This window comes from Narcine bancroftii, chromosome 13 (assembly GCF_036971445.1).
Source record: "Narcine bancroftii isolate sNarBan1 chromosome 13, sNarBan1.hap1, whole genome shotgun sequence".
In the NCBI taxonomy this organism is placed as follows: Eukaryota; Metazoa; Chordata; class Chondrichthyes; order Torpediniformes; family Narcinidae; genus Narcine; species Narcine bancroftii.
Genome location: NC_091481.1, coordinates 70,132,369 through 70,145,824, shown reverse-complemented (window position 1 = coordinate 70,145,824; position 13,456 = coordinate 70,132,369). Strand labels below are relative to the sequence as shown.

The window sequence follows — 13,456 nt, the reverse complement described above, 5'->3', positions numbered from 1 at the left end:
AGCTCTTCAGCGCTTGACGTCCTGCTTTGCGGAAACTGCCAAAATGTTTGGCCTGGAAGTCAGCCTGAAGAAAACTGAGGTCCTCCATCAGCCAGCTCCCCACCATGACTACCAGCCCCCCCACATCTCCATCGGGCACACAAAACTCAAAACGGTCAACCAGTTTACCTATCTCGGCTGCACCATTTCATCAGATGCAAGGATCGACAATGAGATAGACAACAGACTCGCCAAGGCAAATAGCGCCTTTGGAAGACTACACAAAAGAGTCTGGAAAAACAACCAACTGAAAAACCTCACAAAAATAAGCGTATACAGAGCCGTTGTCATACCCACACTCCTGTTCGGCTCCGAATCATGGGTCCTCTACCGGCACCACCTACGGCTCCTAGAACGCTTCCACCAGCGTTGTCTCCGCTCCATCCTCAACATCCATTGGAGCGCTCACACCCCTAACGTCGAGGTACTCGAGATGGCAGAGGTCGACAGCATCGAGTCCACGCTGCTGAAGATCCAGCTGCGCTGGATGGGTCACGTCTCCAGAATGGAAGACCATCGCCTTCCCAAGATCGTATTATATGGCGAGCTCTCCACTGGCCACCGTGACAGAGGTGCACCAAAGAAAAGGTACAAGGACTGCCTAAAGAAATCTCTTGGTGCCTGCCACATTGACCACCGCCAGTGGGCTGATAACGCCTCAAACCGTGCATCTTGGCGCCTCACAGTTTGGCGGGCAGCAGCCTCCTTTGAAGAAGACCGCAGAGCCCACCTCACTGACAAAAGGCAAAGGAGGAAAAACCCAACACCCAACCCCAACCAACCAATTTTCCCTTGCAACCGCTGCAATCGTGTCTGCCTGTCCCGCATCGGACTGGTCAGCCACAAACGAGCCTGCAGCTGACGTGGACTTTTTACCCCCTCCATAAATCTTCGTCCGCGAAGCCAAGCCAAAGAAGATATCCAACATGAATCAGCACGTTCAAGAGAGGGGAAGGAAGGAAGGTTAAGACATAGGCCATGCAATATACAGCAGTTATTGTGAATTTTTATTGCATAGATTCAAGATACTTGGCAGATAGTTTAATGTGGAGCGGCCTCTTTTAAAAACTCAGTTATTTTCATGCAAGAGCATCAAATATTAATCAAATGTAAATGAACAGGATCACCAACATTTCCTTCTTGTCAGCAATGCTCTCACCAATGCAAAGTAATATTGATTGTAAGTCGGAACAATTTTGCATTGGAATTGTAAGTTATAAATGCCACTGAGTGACTCAAATATGTAGCTAATCATCTGCAAAACTGTTTTGTGGCTTGGTTTACAGGAAGAAGCAATAGTCAGCGGCTGTCAGATTATCACATTCCATTACCACGCCATTTTCAAACTAGTTTTTTTTTTCTCTATTAATTTCATTCATGTAGTAACTTACTGCTCAAAAATGTCCATTCTCTATCTTTGTCAGATGTGCCTCAATTAGCAGAACTCCTAATTCAGAGTCGGAGGATTGTAGGTTCAGGCATCAAGCCAGAAACATGTACGTAAAAATCTATACTACAGCTTCAATCCACTTTGGTTTGTGTCAATTCTATAATTTTAAAATGTACATTCACAGCCTATACAATTCAAGGGCATGCTTCTGCATAACATAATGGCAAGGGACTTTGCTAAGCAGGTCCCAAGATGGCACTAGGGTTTCTCCTGGCTCTTCTTTGAACTGCCCAATTTTCTCAGTCTACAAATTCACAATCCTTTCCTGACCTAATTTCCCCAAAATGGGGAGAGTCACGTGATGGAGTAGTGGCCGGTCGGGGAACTCCAGCCCTCTCCGGAAAAGTTTTAAAAAAACACAGAAAACACAAAAGCACAAACATGAAAATTAAAATAAAGTGAAAGTAAAGGTGGGAAGAAAATGGCAGTGAAGAAAGAAAAGTCAAAAGCAACGGGAAGAAGAGAAGAAGAAAAGACATCGGAAGAAGAAGGTGAAGGCCTTACCTCTCCGAGGAGGCCCGCCGCAGAGAGAGAAGCCCACTCCCTAAGGTCAGTCGAAGTCCCAAGCTCAGGACTACAAAAATGGCTCGCGGAGCCAAGCAAAAGTGCGCAACCACTGACAAAAAAAACACTGACGGGAGGGGGGACCAGCTGAGGAGTCGATCTCCACAGCTGAGAATGACAGCTACAGCACAACAAGAAGAGAACATAGAAAACAACGAGAACAAGAAAGAAGAGAGTAAAAAGAAATCAAGGAAACAACAGATGACCAACCCAGAGGAAGAAGAAGAACATAGAGAAATGGAAGAAGAAGGGAAGGGCAAGACAATGGATATTTTTTTTTAAAGAATATATGGAATCAGTAAAAGAATGGCAATCACAAGAATTTAGTGAAATAAAAAGAAGAATTAAAAGTACAGAAGAAAAAATGAATAGATTAGAGATGGTCATGTCAGATATAGGAAAAAGAGTGGACAAGGTGGAAGAACGAGAAACAGCCGTAGAAAGGGAAGTAGAAGACATAAAAAAGAAATTAGAAGAATCTAATAAAAAAGTTAGAGACACAAGAGCTGTTAGCTCAGAAGATAGATATAATGGAAAATTATAATATAAGAAATAATATAAAGATAGTGGGCCTTAAGGAAGATGAAGAAGGCAAGAATATGAGAGAATTTATAAAAGATTGGATCCCCAGGGTCCTAGGAAGACCAGAATTACAGGAAGAAATGGAAATAGAAAGGGCACATAGAACATTAGCCCCTAAATCACAGCCACAACAAAAACCAAGATCCATTTCAGTAAAATTCCTAAGATATACAAGACAAAATATATTGGAGAGGGCAATGAAGAAAATAAGAGAAGACAAAAAGCCACTGGAATACAAAGGTCAAAAAATTTTTATCTATCCAGACATAAGTTTTGAACTCTTGAAGAAGAGGAAGGAGTTTAATACAGCAAAAGCGATCCTATGGAAAAAAGGATATAAATTTATGCTAAAGTACCCAGCGGTACTTAAAATAGTTATTCCAGGGCAACAAAACAGACTATTCTCGGAACCGGAGGAAGCACGAAAATTTGCAGAACAACTACAAAACAGACAGAGAGATGAAGACATGTAACGAGAGCAAAAATGACCATGAACTATATGTATGTGTGTATATGGGTATATATATATATATATATATATATGTGTGTGTGTGTGTGTGTGTGTGTGTTTGTGTGTGTGTATGTATATATGTGTGTACATGAGTGTATCCGTATTTAAAAGAAAATATATAGAGTATAGATAAGAATTAATAAGGGAAAGAAAGGGAAGAGAGGAAGTAAGGAGGGAATTAAGAGAGTGACCTTTGTTATATATGAAAATTAAAATCTTTTCTGGGGGGGGCTGGGTGGGGAGGAGGTACGGTCACTGTGAAATCAGTTGACGCTTGCGAGTGAATTTGCAAATCCAAATGGAGAGGGGAGATGTGGTTGCCCGACAAGGGATAAAGGGCAACTCAGGAAGGGGAGGGGATAGTGGGGTTAAAGAAATTTTAGATAGGAGAATAAGGGAAATGTTTGATGTTTTAGAAATGTTGTCTTATAAAGTGTTCAAAACAAGAAAGCAGAAATGGATAAGAAGGAAAGGTGATGATGAGGAAGCGGAAAGGAAAGATAAAGTATGAAATGGCTATGTTGAACTATATGACTTTAAATATTAACGGAATACATAACCAAATCAAAAGGAAGAAACTGCTAAATTTACCTAACTTCCCCAAAATCACCAATTCCACTCATTCCAAGCACAGTTTACACTAACCTGATCCCATTGCTCAATGGGGGGGGCATCCTGTCCCTGAGTATCAATATGATTCCCCAGTGATATTATCTGCCATCCTGTGATTCCATGCCTGATTTCCATGCACACTTCCCATTCAATCTACACCAACTATAAAAATTAATTTGGAACTAAAATTCAAAACACCCACTCCCCCCACCATTCTCTCCATCCCAATGATGGCAGATTGGCAACATTATGTGGAGGAATGCCTCACCAGGAGGGCTCATCAACAAGCACCAACACCTCACGCTGACAGTGACAGGGACCCTCCCATTAGATCCTTCCTACATGGTTGGAGTCTTACTCCATATAACCATACTCCCAGTGCATTCTGGCCTCGAAATGGCAACAATGCAGACAAGATATTTATCCACTTCTTTTTGGAGTGTGCATTTGTAAAGAAGGTCTGGAAAGGGGTGAAAAGGTTCTTGTTGAGGTTCATCCTGAGCAGGTGGATAACAGAAGACTCCCTGACCCACAGGCTGTTCCTCAGGATGCACATCAAAACAAACATCAATTACTGATGGAAGATCATCAACTTAGTGAGAGATATACTTTAGACTGACCAAAGCCCATGGTTGTGACTGGCATATTCCAGGCTGCAGGATCACATACTTAGGTAAGCATTGAAGCTCAGGACAGCCTCCAGAATGGTTGCAGGACAGGTTGTGTTGAGAAGAACTGCAGTCTAAGGTCCTGTCGCTACTGGATGCTGAAGAGCCTGTCACCACTAGACACTGAAGAATTGAGACCAGTACCCCTTGTACACTTGATGGATTACTGTTCAAAAACCATATGTGTGAATGATGCTTTGTAAATAGAATGTGTTGACTTGATGACACCTTGAATGTAAAGAAAAGCTTGTACTCTTCCTGTATACCTGTATATTTTTTATTTAGAATATTTATTTTTGGAATAAAAAAATCATGGTAATCCTATCCACATGACCCACACCACAACCATTTAATCCCCCTTTGCTGACCCACCTAACTCACCAATCATTATCCCAGTGATCTTTGGCAACAAGCAATCACATCTACTTATCAATCCTAAATGCATACCTTTCCTGAACCCCTAGACTTCTCTCCCTCTCAATTTCTTCTGATAAGTTTATTTATCACCTGATTGCACAAGTATAACCCAATGAAACAGCATTGTCCGGTCCTCAGTACATACGGACAAAGCACACATATTGTATAGACATGCAATACATATGCACAGTACTTAAATACAAATATTAAAATAAACAAATATTATTGTTAAATAAATACTTGAGTCATGGAGAGTTTGTATGAGCAGTTCATCAGTCATTCAGCATTATTATTGGCCATGGGAAGAAGCTATTTCTCAGCTTGGTGGTTCTGGCTCTGATACTCCTGTATCTCTTTCCTGATGGGAGTAGCTGAAAGATTCTATGAGCAGGTTGGTAGGAGTCCTTACTGATTTTGTGAGCCCTCTTTAGATAATGATCCCAGGAAGTCCTATCAATGGGGTGGGGTCTTATGGTCCTATAGATTGACCTCTGATGCTCTACAGCAACCATACCAGCTGGCCAGAACAGCTTTGTTCACTCAAGTCTTCTCAGTAAGTGCAATTATTTTTGCCACTTCCTGACAAGTGAGGAGATGCTTTGTGTCCAAGATGGGTCACTTCTTAAGTGGACTCCAAGGAACTTGGTGCTCTCTACTCTCTCCACTACTAAGCTATTAATGTGTTGTGGATGGTGATCATCCTGGTCTTCCTGAAGTCTACAATAATCTTCTTTGTCTTGTCCAGATTGAGACAGATTGTTATTCTCGCACCATTTTGCAAGATTTTCCACGTCTTTGATGGTAACCTTAGCATTGATGCTGACTCACTGTCTGTGGGTCGAAGCTTGAACTTCCTGTAGCCAACCATTTCAATTCCCTTCACCATTTCCACATAGATGCATTGCCAGGATGAGGCCAACCATTAACTTGAGGAATAAAACATCATATTGTCCCTACACAACCTGAAACCAATCGCATGAATGTTAATATTTCTAATTTTAAGTATCTGCCTTCTCTATCTGGTCCCACTGTTTCCATCTCTTCTTTAGTACTACTCCTTTTCTTTCTTTTCTCTTGAACCCACCACCACAAGTGACTGCTCTTTCTACCTGTCTTTCCACCTCTCCCACCTTCTCTCCATTACCCTTAGCCTTCCCTCAGTTTTTTCAACCTTGAGAGAGTTGATAACTTCCCTGCCCTATTTTAGTGTTGATAAAGGGTCCTGATCCAAAACATTGACTGACCATTTTTACCCATGGATGCTGCCTGACCAGCTGAGATCCCTCAGCAACTCATAATTTGCCTTTTCCTGCTTTTCATTTTTGTGTGTGCTGCTAGATTCCTGTGTACTACACAATTATCTCAGCATAAAGCTCCAGCAATTGGGAAGATCTAAACCAGATATTAAATAAAATCACAGAAAGCAATATACCAAAAAAACCCAGAGATCTTTCTCCTAAGTAACATAAAAAAACAAAGAATTTGGACTTGATTTGGATGGTGCACAAAAAAGATTTGTTAGGATAGCCCTAGCCGTAGCAAAAAAATGTATTATGTCAGCCTGGAAATTAGAAGATAACTTGAGAATACAACGATGGTATATAGAAATGAATAAATGTATTCCATTTGAAAAAATAACATATAATTTCAGAAATAATATTGCAATATTTGAACAAATATGGGAGCCATACATGAAACACAATAGAGAAAACCTACCGGGGACATCTACCACCTAAAATGACAGAAGGAGAAGGGAATGAAAAGAATTGACTCAGTGGAATTTCTTGTTTATTTTTATTGAGTGACAACATTGTTTGACGGGTTTAATGTATCTTGGATTCTGAACTTTAAATGAATGGGAGGGGAGGTAGGGAGGGTGGGATGGGAGGAGGGAGGGGGGGGAGAAAACAACACTGTATATATTTGAAAAGGAAAATGTATGTATCTTGATCAATGTGGTTTATAGTGTGAAAAATAAAAAAATTTTTAAAAAAACTAAAAAAAGCTCCAGCAATTCACTACAGGCCACAAAATTTGATGAATTTAAAACTCAAATGACAATAAAGGAAATAACTCCAATCCAATTCCACATACTTCTACATTAACAAATAACTTATAATACACATTTGATGGTTATTTTTTTTAAAAATCCTGGAGGAAGTATGAGAAAAATATGTTGGGAGTTGTTTCTATTAAGTGCACATTTCTGCTGACATTTGTTAGCAAAGTGGTTATGCATTTGATTGGAATGAGAAATAGTTTTTGCCCTTGGAGTTCTGAGGCAACACATGTTAAAAGCCAACTTCTCAAATGCTAGATTAGACCATAGTTCTATATTAAGGAGGATGTGGTTAGCACAAAGCAATGCTCTGCTGAGTTGTGTCATTGTTCTCTCTACAGTGCAGCCTAATATTGCAAAGGACTATCTACATTTTCACTTGGGTGATATTGGTTTTTCCAGCCCTTGAAATGCAAAACCAAACCTGCTGTATTCACTCAGAAGAATGTTTGGGGGTAAACAATCTATTTTCATTGTGCTTCACTGCCTTTCACCTGAAGCTTTTTCTTGTAGAGATATAGAATGCAAAAGCCCTACAGCCTGCTGTGAAAGGGACTTCCACTAGTCTCCATGCACAAGTATTCCCAGCCACCCAGTGCTTCCTTGATGAAGGGTTATTTTGGAGGAGTTAGAGAAGAGGCATGCTCCCACTAGCTTCACACTAATCTGTAGGTCATATTTATGTTTATGAGGACCTTTTTGATATCAGCAACATAAAAGTATTTACCTTTCGCTCTGTCCGCATCTCCAGTAGCCAACCATTTCAATTCTGCACCCTACTCCCACATTGACATGTCTGTTCTGTCAAACCAAGACCACCCATAAATTGGAGGAGCAACGCCTAATTTTCCGTCTCAGCACTCTTCCAGCCGGATGGCATTAATGTTGACTTCTTCAGTTTCTGCTAACTTACTCCCTGTTCTTCCTCTCTCCATCCCTCTGCCTTCTTTCCTCTAGCTCTCCTCCCCTTCTCTCTCCATTCATAGAGCTATCTTCCCCTTGTTTGCTGGTGTGCTCTCTCTTCCTTATCCACCTAATACCTCCTGCCTGTGGGACTGTGCTCTTCCCCTTGTCCCTCCACCTACCACTTTTGTTCAGGCAGCTGCCCACATTTTGGCCAGACTGTGATGAGGGCTCAAGCCCGAAACGTTGGTTATGTCCCTTTATCTTTACTATATAAAGTGGACTGTTTGACCTGCTGTGTTTCTCCAGCATTGTTTTTTTTACTTATGACAAAAATGTACCAGGTGGTGCCATTATATCATAATGGCATAACCAGTAGGCGTAGGAGCAGGAATTAGGCTCTAAACCCTCATCTTTCTAAACTCCAAAGGAAGCACTGATATTAGGAAGTACGTAAACACTGAGATATACAAACAGGCCAACAGAGAGGTTGAAGTTACCATATCATTAAAAGAATTGGGCTCAACTTATTGGTTCATTCAATATTATGTGATATATATTTGAATGGCATCTGGTTCACATTTTGAAGGGTTCTACATGAAAAATGGAGCAATTTCTTAATTGGAGGCATTTTATAGCATGATTGTGGATAATTTTGCTGCTCTGTGACATTTCAGAGTTGTACCAAGCTACTACTGAATTTGGATGAATAGTTAAATATTGGATAGAAATCAGAAATGAGAACCTTGGCTAAAATGGTTGCCGCTGGTGGAACCCAGGGAGAGTGAAGAGTAGAAGCGTAGTGTTCCTCCTCAAGGTTCAACCACCCAATCCAACTACTTACGGCTCCATACAGGCTTTCAATGGCCTGTAAAAGAAGTTGATGGTCTTTTATTTTAAAATCCTACAACCGCGGGGTCTAGGCCCAAGATGATGGCACCCATGTTTGACAGTGGCCTCAAGAGTTGTAAACTCTGGGGAAACAGAGGTCTGTTGCAAGGCACCAGTAACAGGGAGAACACCCACCCCCCCCCCCCCCCCAAGTTGAGAAGGAGAAGCGAGATGAGGAAACTATGTAGGCTGTGGATTGCTGTGGAAGACTGGCTGAAGAGATAGGTACCAGGCATCTGAACTAGTATGAACCAGAGGGTGCTGAGGGAACTAGTATGCCAGAAGGTGCTGAGGGCAGGAAGGGCTCCTGAGGGGACTTCGGACACCGAAGGCTTCATGTCGAAGGTTTAGATCTGGAGCTCAGGTTGCCGATGGTTTGGACCAAACTCTGTGTGGCTGCAGAGGCTACAGGAGCGCTCGAGCCGAATCCATGGTCACTCAGCGTCTCTGAAAGGACACTCTTTTGCTTCTCTTTCTCTGACTGTAAGGGGCACTGGACAATTTCTATTGATGGCAAATCTTGGTCTGCTTTATGGAAGACTAATTGCAATATTGTGTAATATTACATCTGTTTTATTGCATGACAATAAACAATCTATAGTACAAGTGAATATCTAGGTGCAACTTTCCCCTCATTGAGTGTTCACATGTATACACACATTCACAAATAGTTCTGAGTTTACATCATCAGACAATAACCATGAACCCTGAGTGGTTTCTCCTACTTACTTCAGCAGCGCAAAAACCTTTTGTACATCTCTTTTAATCTGGCTTCAGTGCTAATTGGAAATGGGATTTGTAACGCTCCAGGTCTGGTGAACTCACTGACCATTCAGCTTACTGCTTTTTTTCTGAGGAGGGAGTTGCCCTCTAATTTTCTTGCTTCTTCTTTTGAAGGTAGAGACTCATGTTGTCTATGGCTCTATGAATCTTTGATTGTCAGCTGCCAATCATAATATCTAGCCAAAATACTTTCTCTACTCATGGGAAGGTAGAATGTATTTGTTGGCACGTTACCTCCATAAGACTGGAGGACAGGTATTATGGTGCAGAACAAAGTGCAATAAAAATCAGATAATCTGGCACTTGGGACTTGGATAGAGTAGGTTTTCTGGACCATTAGATGATATTTTAATCAATACACCCAACACTTTTTTAAAACATATTACACAGTAGTAATAATAACTTTTCCATTAAATTCAGTAAATTTATGGGGAGTGGGAAATATACAAGCATTCTTGTTCCTGACTCCATTCCAAATCGACACAAGCTCCTCACCTCTGAAATTGTGGAACCCAACCCAGCTCTAACAGCACAATTGCCCTACAACCAGATCCCCTGACCACTTGCATTCTGGATCACAGGTCACATCCTGCACTAATGGATGAGCCAGAGTCCAGATCAATGGAATCTCCAAACAATCTGATGCGTGACTATCAGTTTTATTCTAGCAAAGTAAATACATTAAAGACAAAACCACACATATTGACATATTCCCTATGTTGAGATGATGACTGATAAACATGACCAGATGTCACTGATCTCAGTATCAATGTTCAGAATGAAAGACATATTTTGAGACAGTGATTATTACAGGGTGTTCTTATGTCGTTTATGTAACTATATGGATGGGATGATCATAACTGAATGCAAAATAAAGTTTTAATTTGATTGCTTGTACTAAAAAGCCAATAAAATTTGTACCGTTCCCACATAGTTTAGTGAATTCCAGAATGTATCCAAGATTATTCTAGCCAGAGTAATGTGTCCTTTCAACTCTTGCATTCTTTCTCTCTCATGGCTGAGTAATTCCTGGCCAAATAAACATACATAGAAAAAAACTGAAGAGAATTACTGCAGCTGAGAAGATGCTTGAAAACTATAATGGAAGTGATGTATAATAGGCTATTAAAAATAAAAAGGGTGAGATTAATGTCATTTCTTCTTTTTTATGATTCAAATGTTTAAATCTAATAAGTCAGAAGAATGTCCAGAAGTTATGGTCTAGATCACACATGTCAAACTCTGGCCCGTGGGCCAAATTTGGCCCACGATATAATTACATTTGGCCCGCAAGATCATATTAAATATATATTAGAGTTGGCCCGCTGGCCGCCGCACCAGTATAGCGCATGCACACTGAAGGTGAAAATGAAGACGCCGGAGGTGTGGAGGGATCTCGGAGTCCCGAATCCCGGGGATCAGAGCGCCGCACTCAGCCCGCCCGGCTCCCGGACACACAGACGCGGCTGGAGTTGGGGACCATCCTCGCTGGGTCTGCGCTTCAGCGGCGACGGCGGACCGAATGTCTCATTGGCGATGCCTTCCCCCTCGCTCCGTGCGCGGCGGACCCTGCCTCCCGCTCCTTTTGTTGGAGACGAGCCCGGCGCCGTGAGATCGCAGTTTAATCCCTCTCCAACCATGGGAGGGGGGTGGGAGCAACGCGCTCTTCTCAGCCAATTCCTCCACCGCCCCGGACACCGGCGTTTCAACGGGGGGTTCGGGTGCCTTCGTCAGGCGACCGACCTGTTGGTCCAAGACAAGGGGAGAGCGTACAAACTCCACACAGACAGCACCTGAACTCGGGTGAACGTGGAGCTGCGACCCCACATTCCACATCAGGACTGTGTGTAAGATTGGGAGCAGTGAGACGGAAGCTTATTTTGTTCCTGTGATTTAAGCCTTTCTTGGGGTGGGGGGGGGTCCTTCTCTGACCACTTGCCTAACAATTAACCTAATCAGATGTGGAGTTACCACAATACAACAGTTCTCAACCTTTTTCTTTCCACTCGCGTCCCTGTGCCATTGGTGCTCTGTGATTAGTAAGGGATTGCTTAAGGTGGTCTGTGGGTGGGAAGAAAAAGTTTGAAAACCACTGCTTTAATCATCCCTCATTGACTCGTTATGTGCAGTTTCAGAACACTAAAGGAAATGGGCCAATGACAATTTTTCTCAAGCAAAATATTTCAGTAACAATTGGGTCTGGAGCAGTGGTTCTCACCCTTTCCTTCCCACTCACATCCCACCTTAAGCAATCCCTTACTAATTACAGAGTTCCGATGGCATAGGGCACACATGTCAAACTCTGGCCCGCGGGCCAAATTTGGCCCGCGATATAATTATATTTGCCCCGCAAGATCATTTCAAAAATGTATTAGAGGGGGCCCGCTGGCCGCCGCGCCAGTATAGCGCATGCACAGTAATACAACAAATCCTAAAATGCATTGGCGTCAGCCTGCTAATCGCCCCCACCTCCTCTGTTTACATTGCAGGGTCTCACCGTGGACTCTGGTTTTGGGGCCTGTCCGGTGTCAGGGGAAGCCAAGGCCGCTTCCCAGCGCCCGGAACCGGAGGCCTCGGGCCTGACCTCGCCAGGACCGTTGCCCACTCCCCCTCCCTGCCGCAGGCCGACCCGCGACTCACGGTGACGGGGCTGCTGATCCGCCGAGATGCCGCCCTGCAGCGAGAGCCAATGCCCCCGCACTGTCATTGTCCAACCCGATCGCCCGCAAACCCCGCCCTCCCGCACACAGGCCTGAGTAAGTATTATGAACTTTAATCTCAGGATAAAACGATCTTCCAATAGTTTCATGTCACAGTGATAAATATATTCCTGGTTAAAAATGGTCCTGCACCTGGATACAGGCTCATTAGGCATAAAACTTGAAAAGTGTGTAAATCAAAGGATATCTGTACCAATGGAAAAAGGGCATGGCAAATAACCCTGCTAGAGTTCATGCCCACAATCAGTCACCCATTTGATTGTTTCAGGAATCATGTTATTCTCCCACATTCTCAATAGCCCTCAGATTTTACTATTCAACAGCACACTAGCAACATTTGACAAATCCTCTATAGAGAAATATTATTTATTGAATATTTTATTTCTCATTTGTTAATGCTTCTGGAAAGAGTTTATCCAAAACTATTATTAAACATTTATTTTAATAAGAAAAAGTTTAACATTACATATGTTGAAAGAAGAGAAAACATGCAGATGTTGTTGAAAATTTTCAATAAATATTTAGTTCGGCCCTCGACTTAGTCCAAGTTTTTAATTTTGGCCCTCCGTGAATTTGAGTTTGACACCCCTGGTCTAGATGAAGTTTTCAATCGTGTTATAAATAGAAATACAATGGACAGACTTGTGATTTTGCTGTCGTTGATCACTAGTGGTGGTGGAATTAGTTCCAACTGGGAAAAGGACACACAGAAAGGCCAGTGAAAACACAATGCTGGAGAAACTCAGTACGTCTACCAGTGAATTTGGGCACCTGGCTACATTTTGCTCATACCTTGATGAAAGGCTCAAGCCTGAAACATTGGTCATATATCTTTATCTTTGCTACATAAAGTACACTCTTTGACCTGCTGAGTTTTTCCAGCATTGTGTTTTTACTTCAATCACCGAGTCTGCAGACGTTCCTGTTTTACTTCTTTTACATAGAAGGGTATTTTGAGAGTGCAGTAGAAGAAGAACAACATGGCATTAAATCCTCACCCCAGCAGCAACACCAATATTCCATTAATACATTTAAGACAAAAAAGCAGGTAGCAAGCCTTTTAAACTGATAGGAATAACGACCAATCCTAATCCTAATTTCACTCAGTGTTCAGTATGTTAACTGGATGGAAACAATAGATTTCCCCACACCACAAAATCCACTTTTGAATATGTAAAAATAATCAAAACAGGGTGTGCTCTATAAGTATTGAGAACATGAATTGGGTATAAGAGCAAAGGAATGATGCAAAGAAAA

General features: G+C 42.1%; 1 protein-coding gene and 1 long non-coding RNA gene across 10 annotated transcripts in view; one reads left to right on the top strand and one right to left on the bottom strand.

Moving 5' to 3' along the window:
• Positions 1-13,456, bottom strand: part of foxred2 (FAD-dependent oxidoreductase domain containing 2) — a 170,200-nt gene that overhangs the window by 5,767 nt on the left and 150,977 nt on the right. The window lies entirely within an intron of this gene.
• LOC138748979 (uncharacterized) overlaps positions 1-13,456 on the top strand; it is a 45,215-nt gene that overhangs the window by 11,115 nt on the left and 20,644 nt on the right. The gene's annotated exons all lie outside the window — the stretch shown is intronic.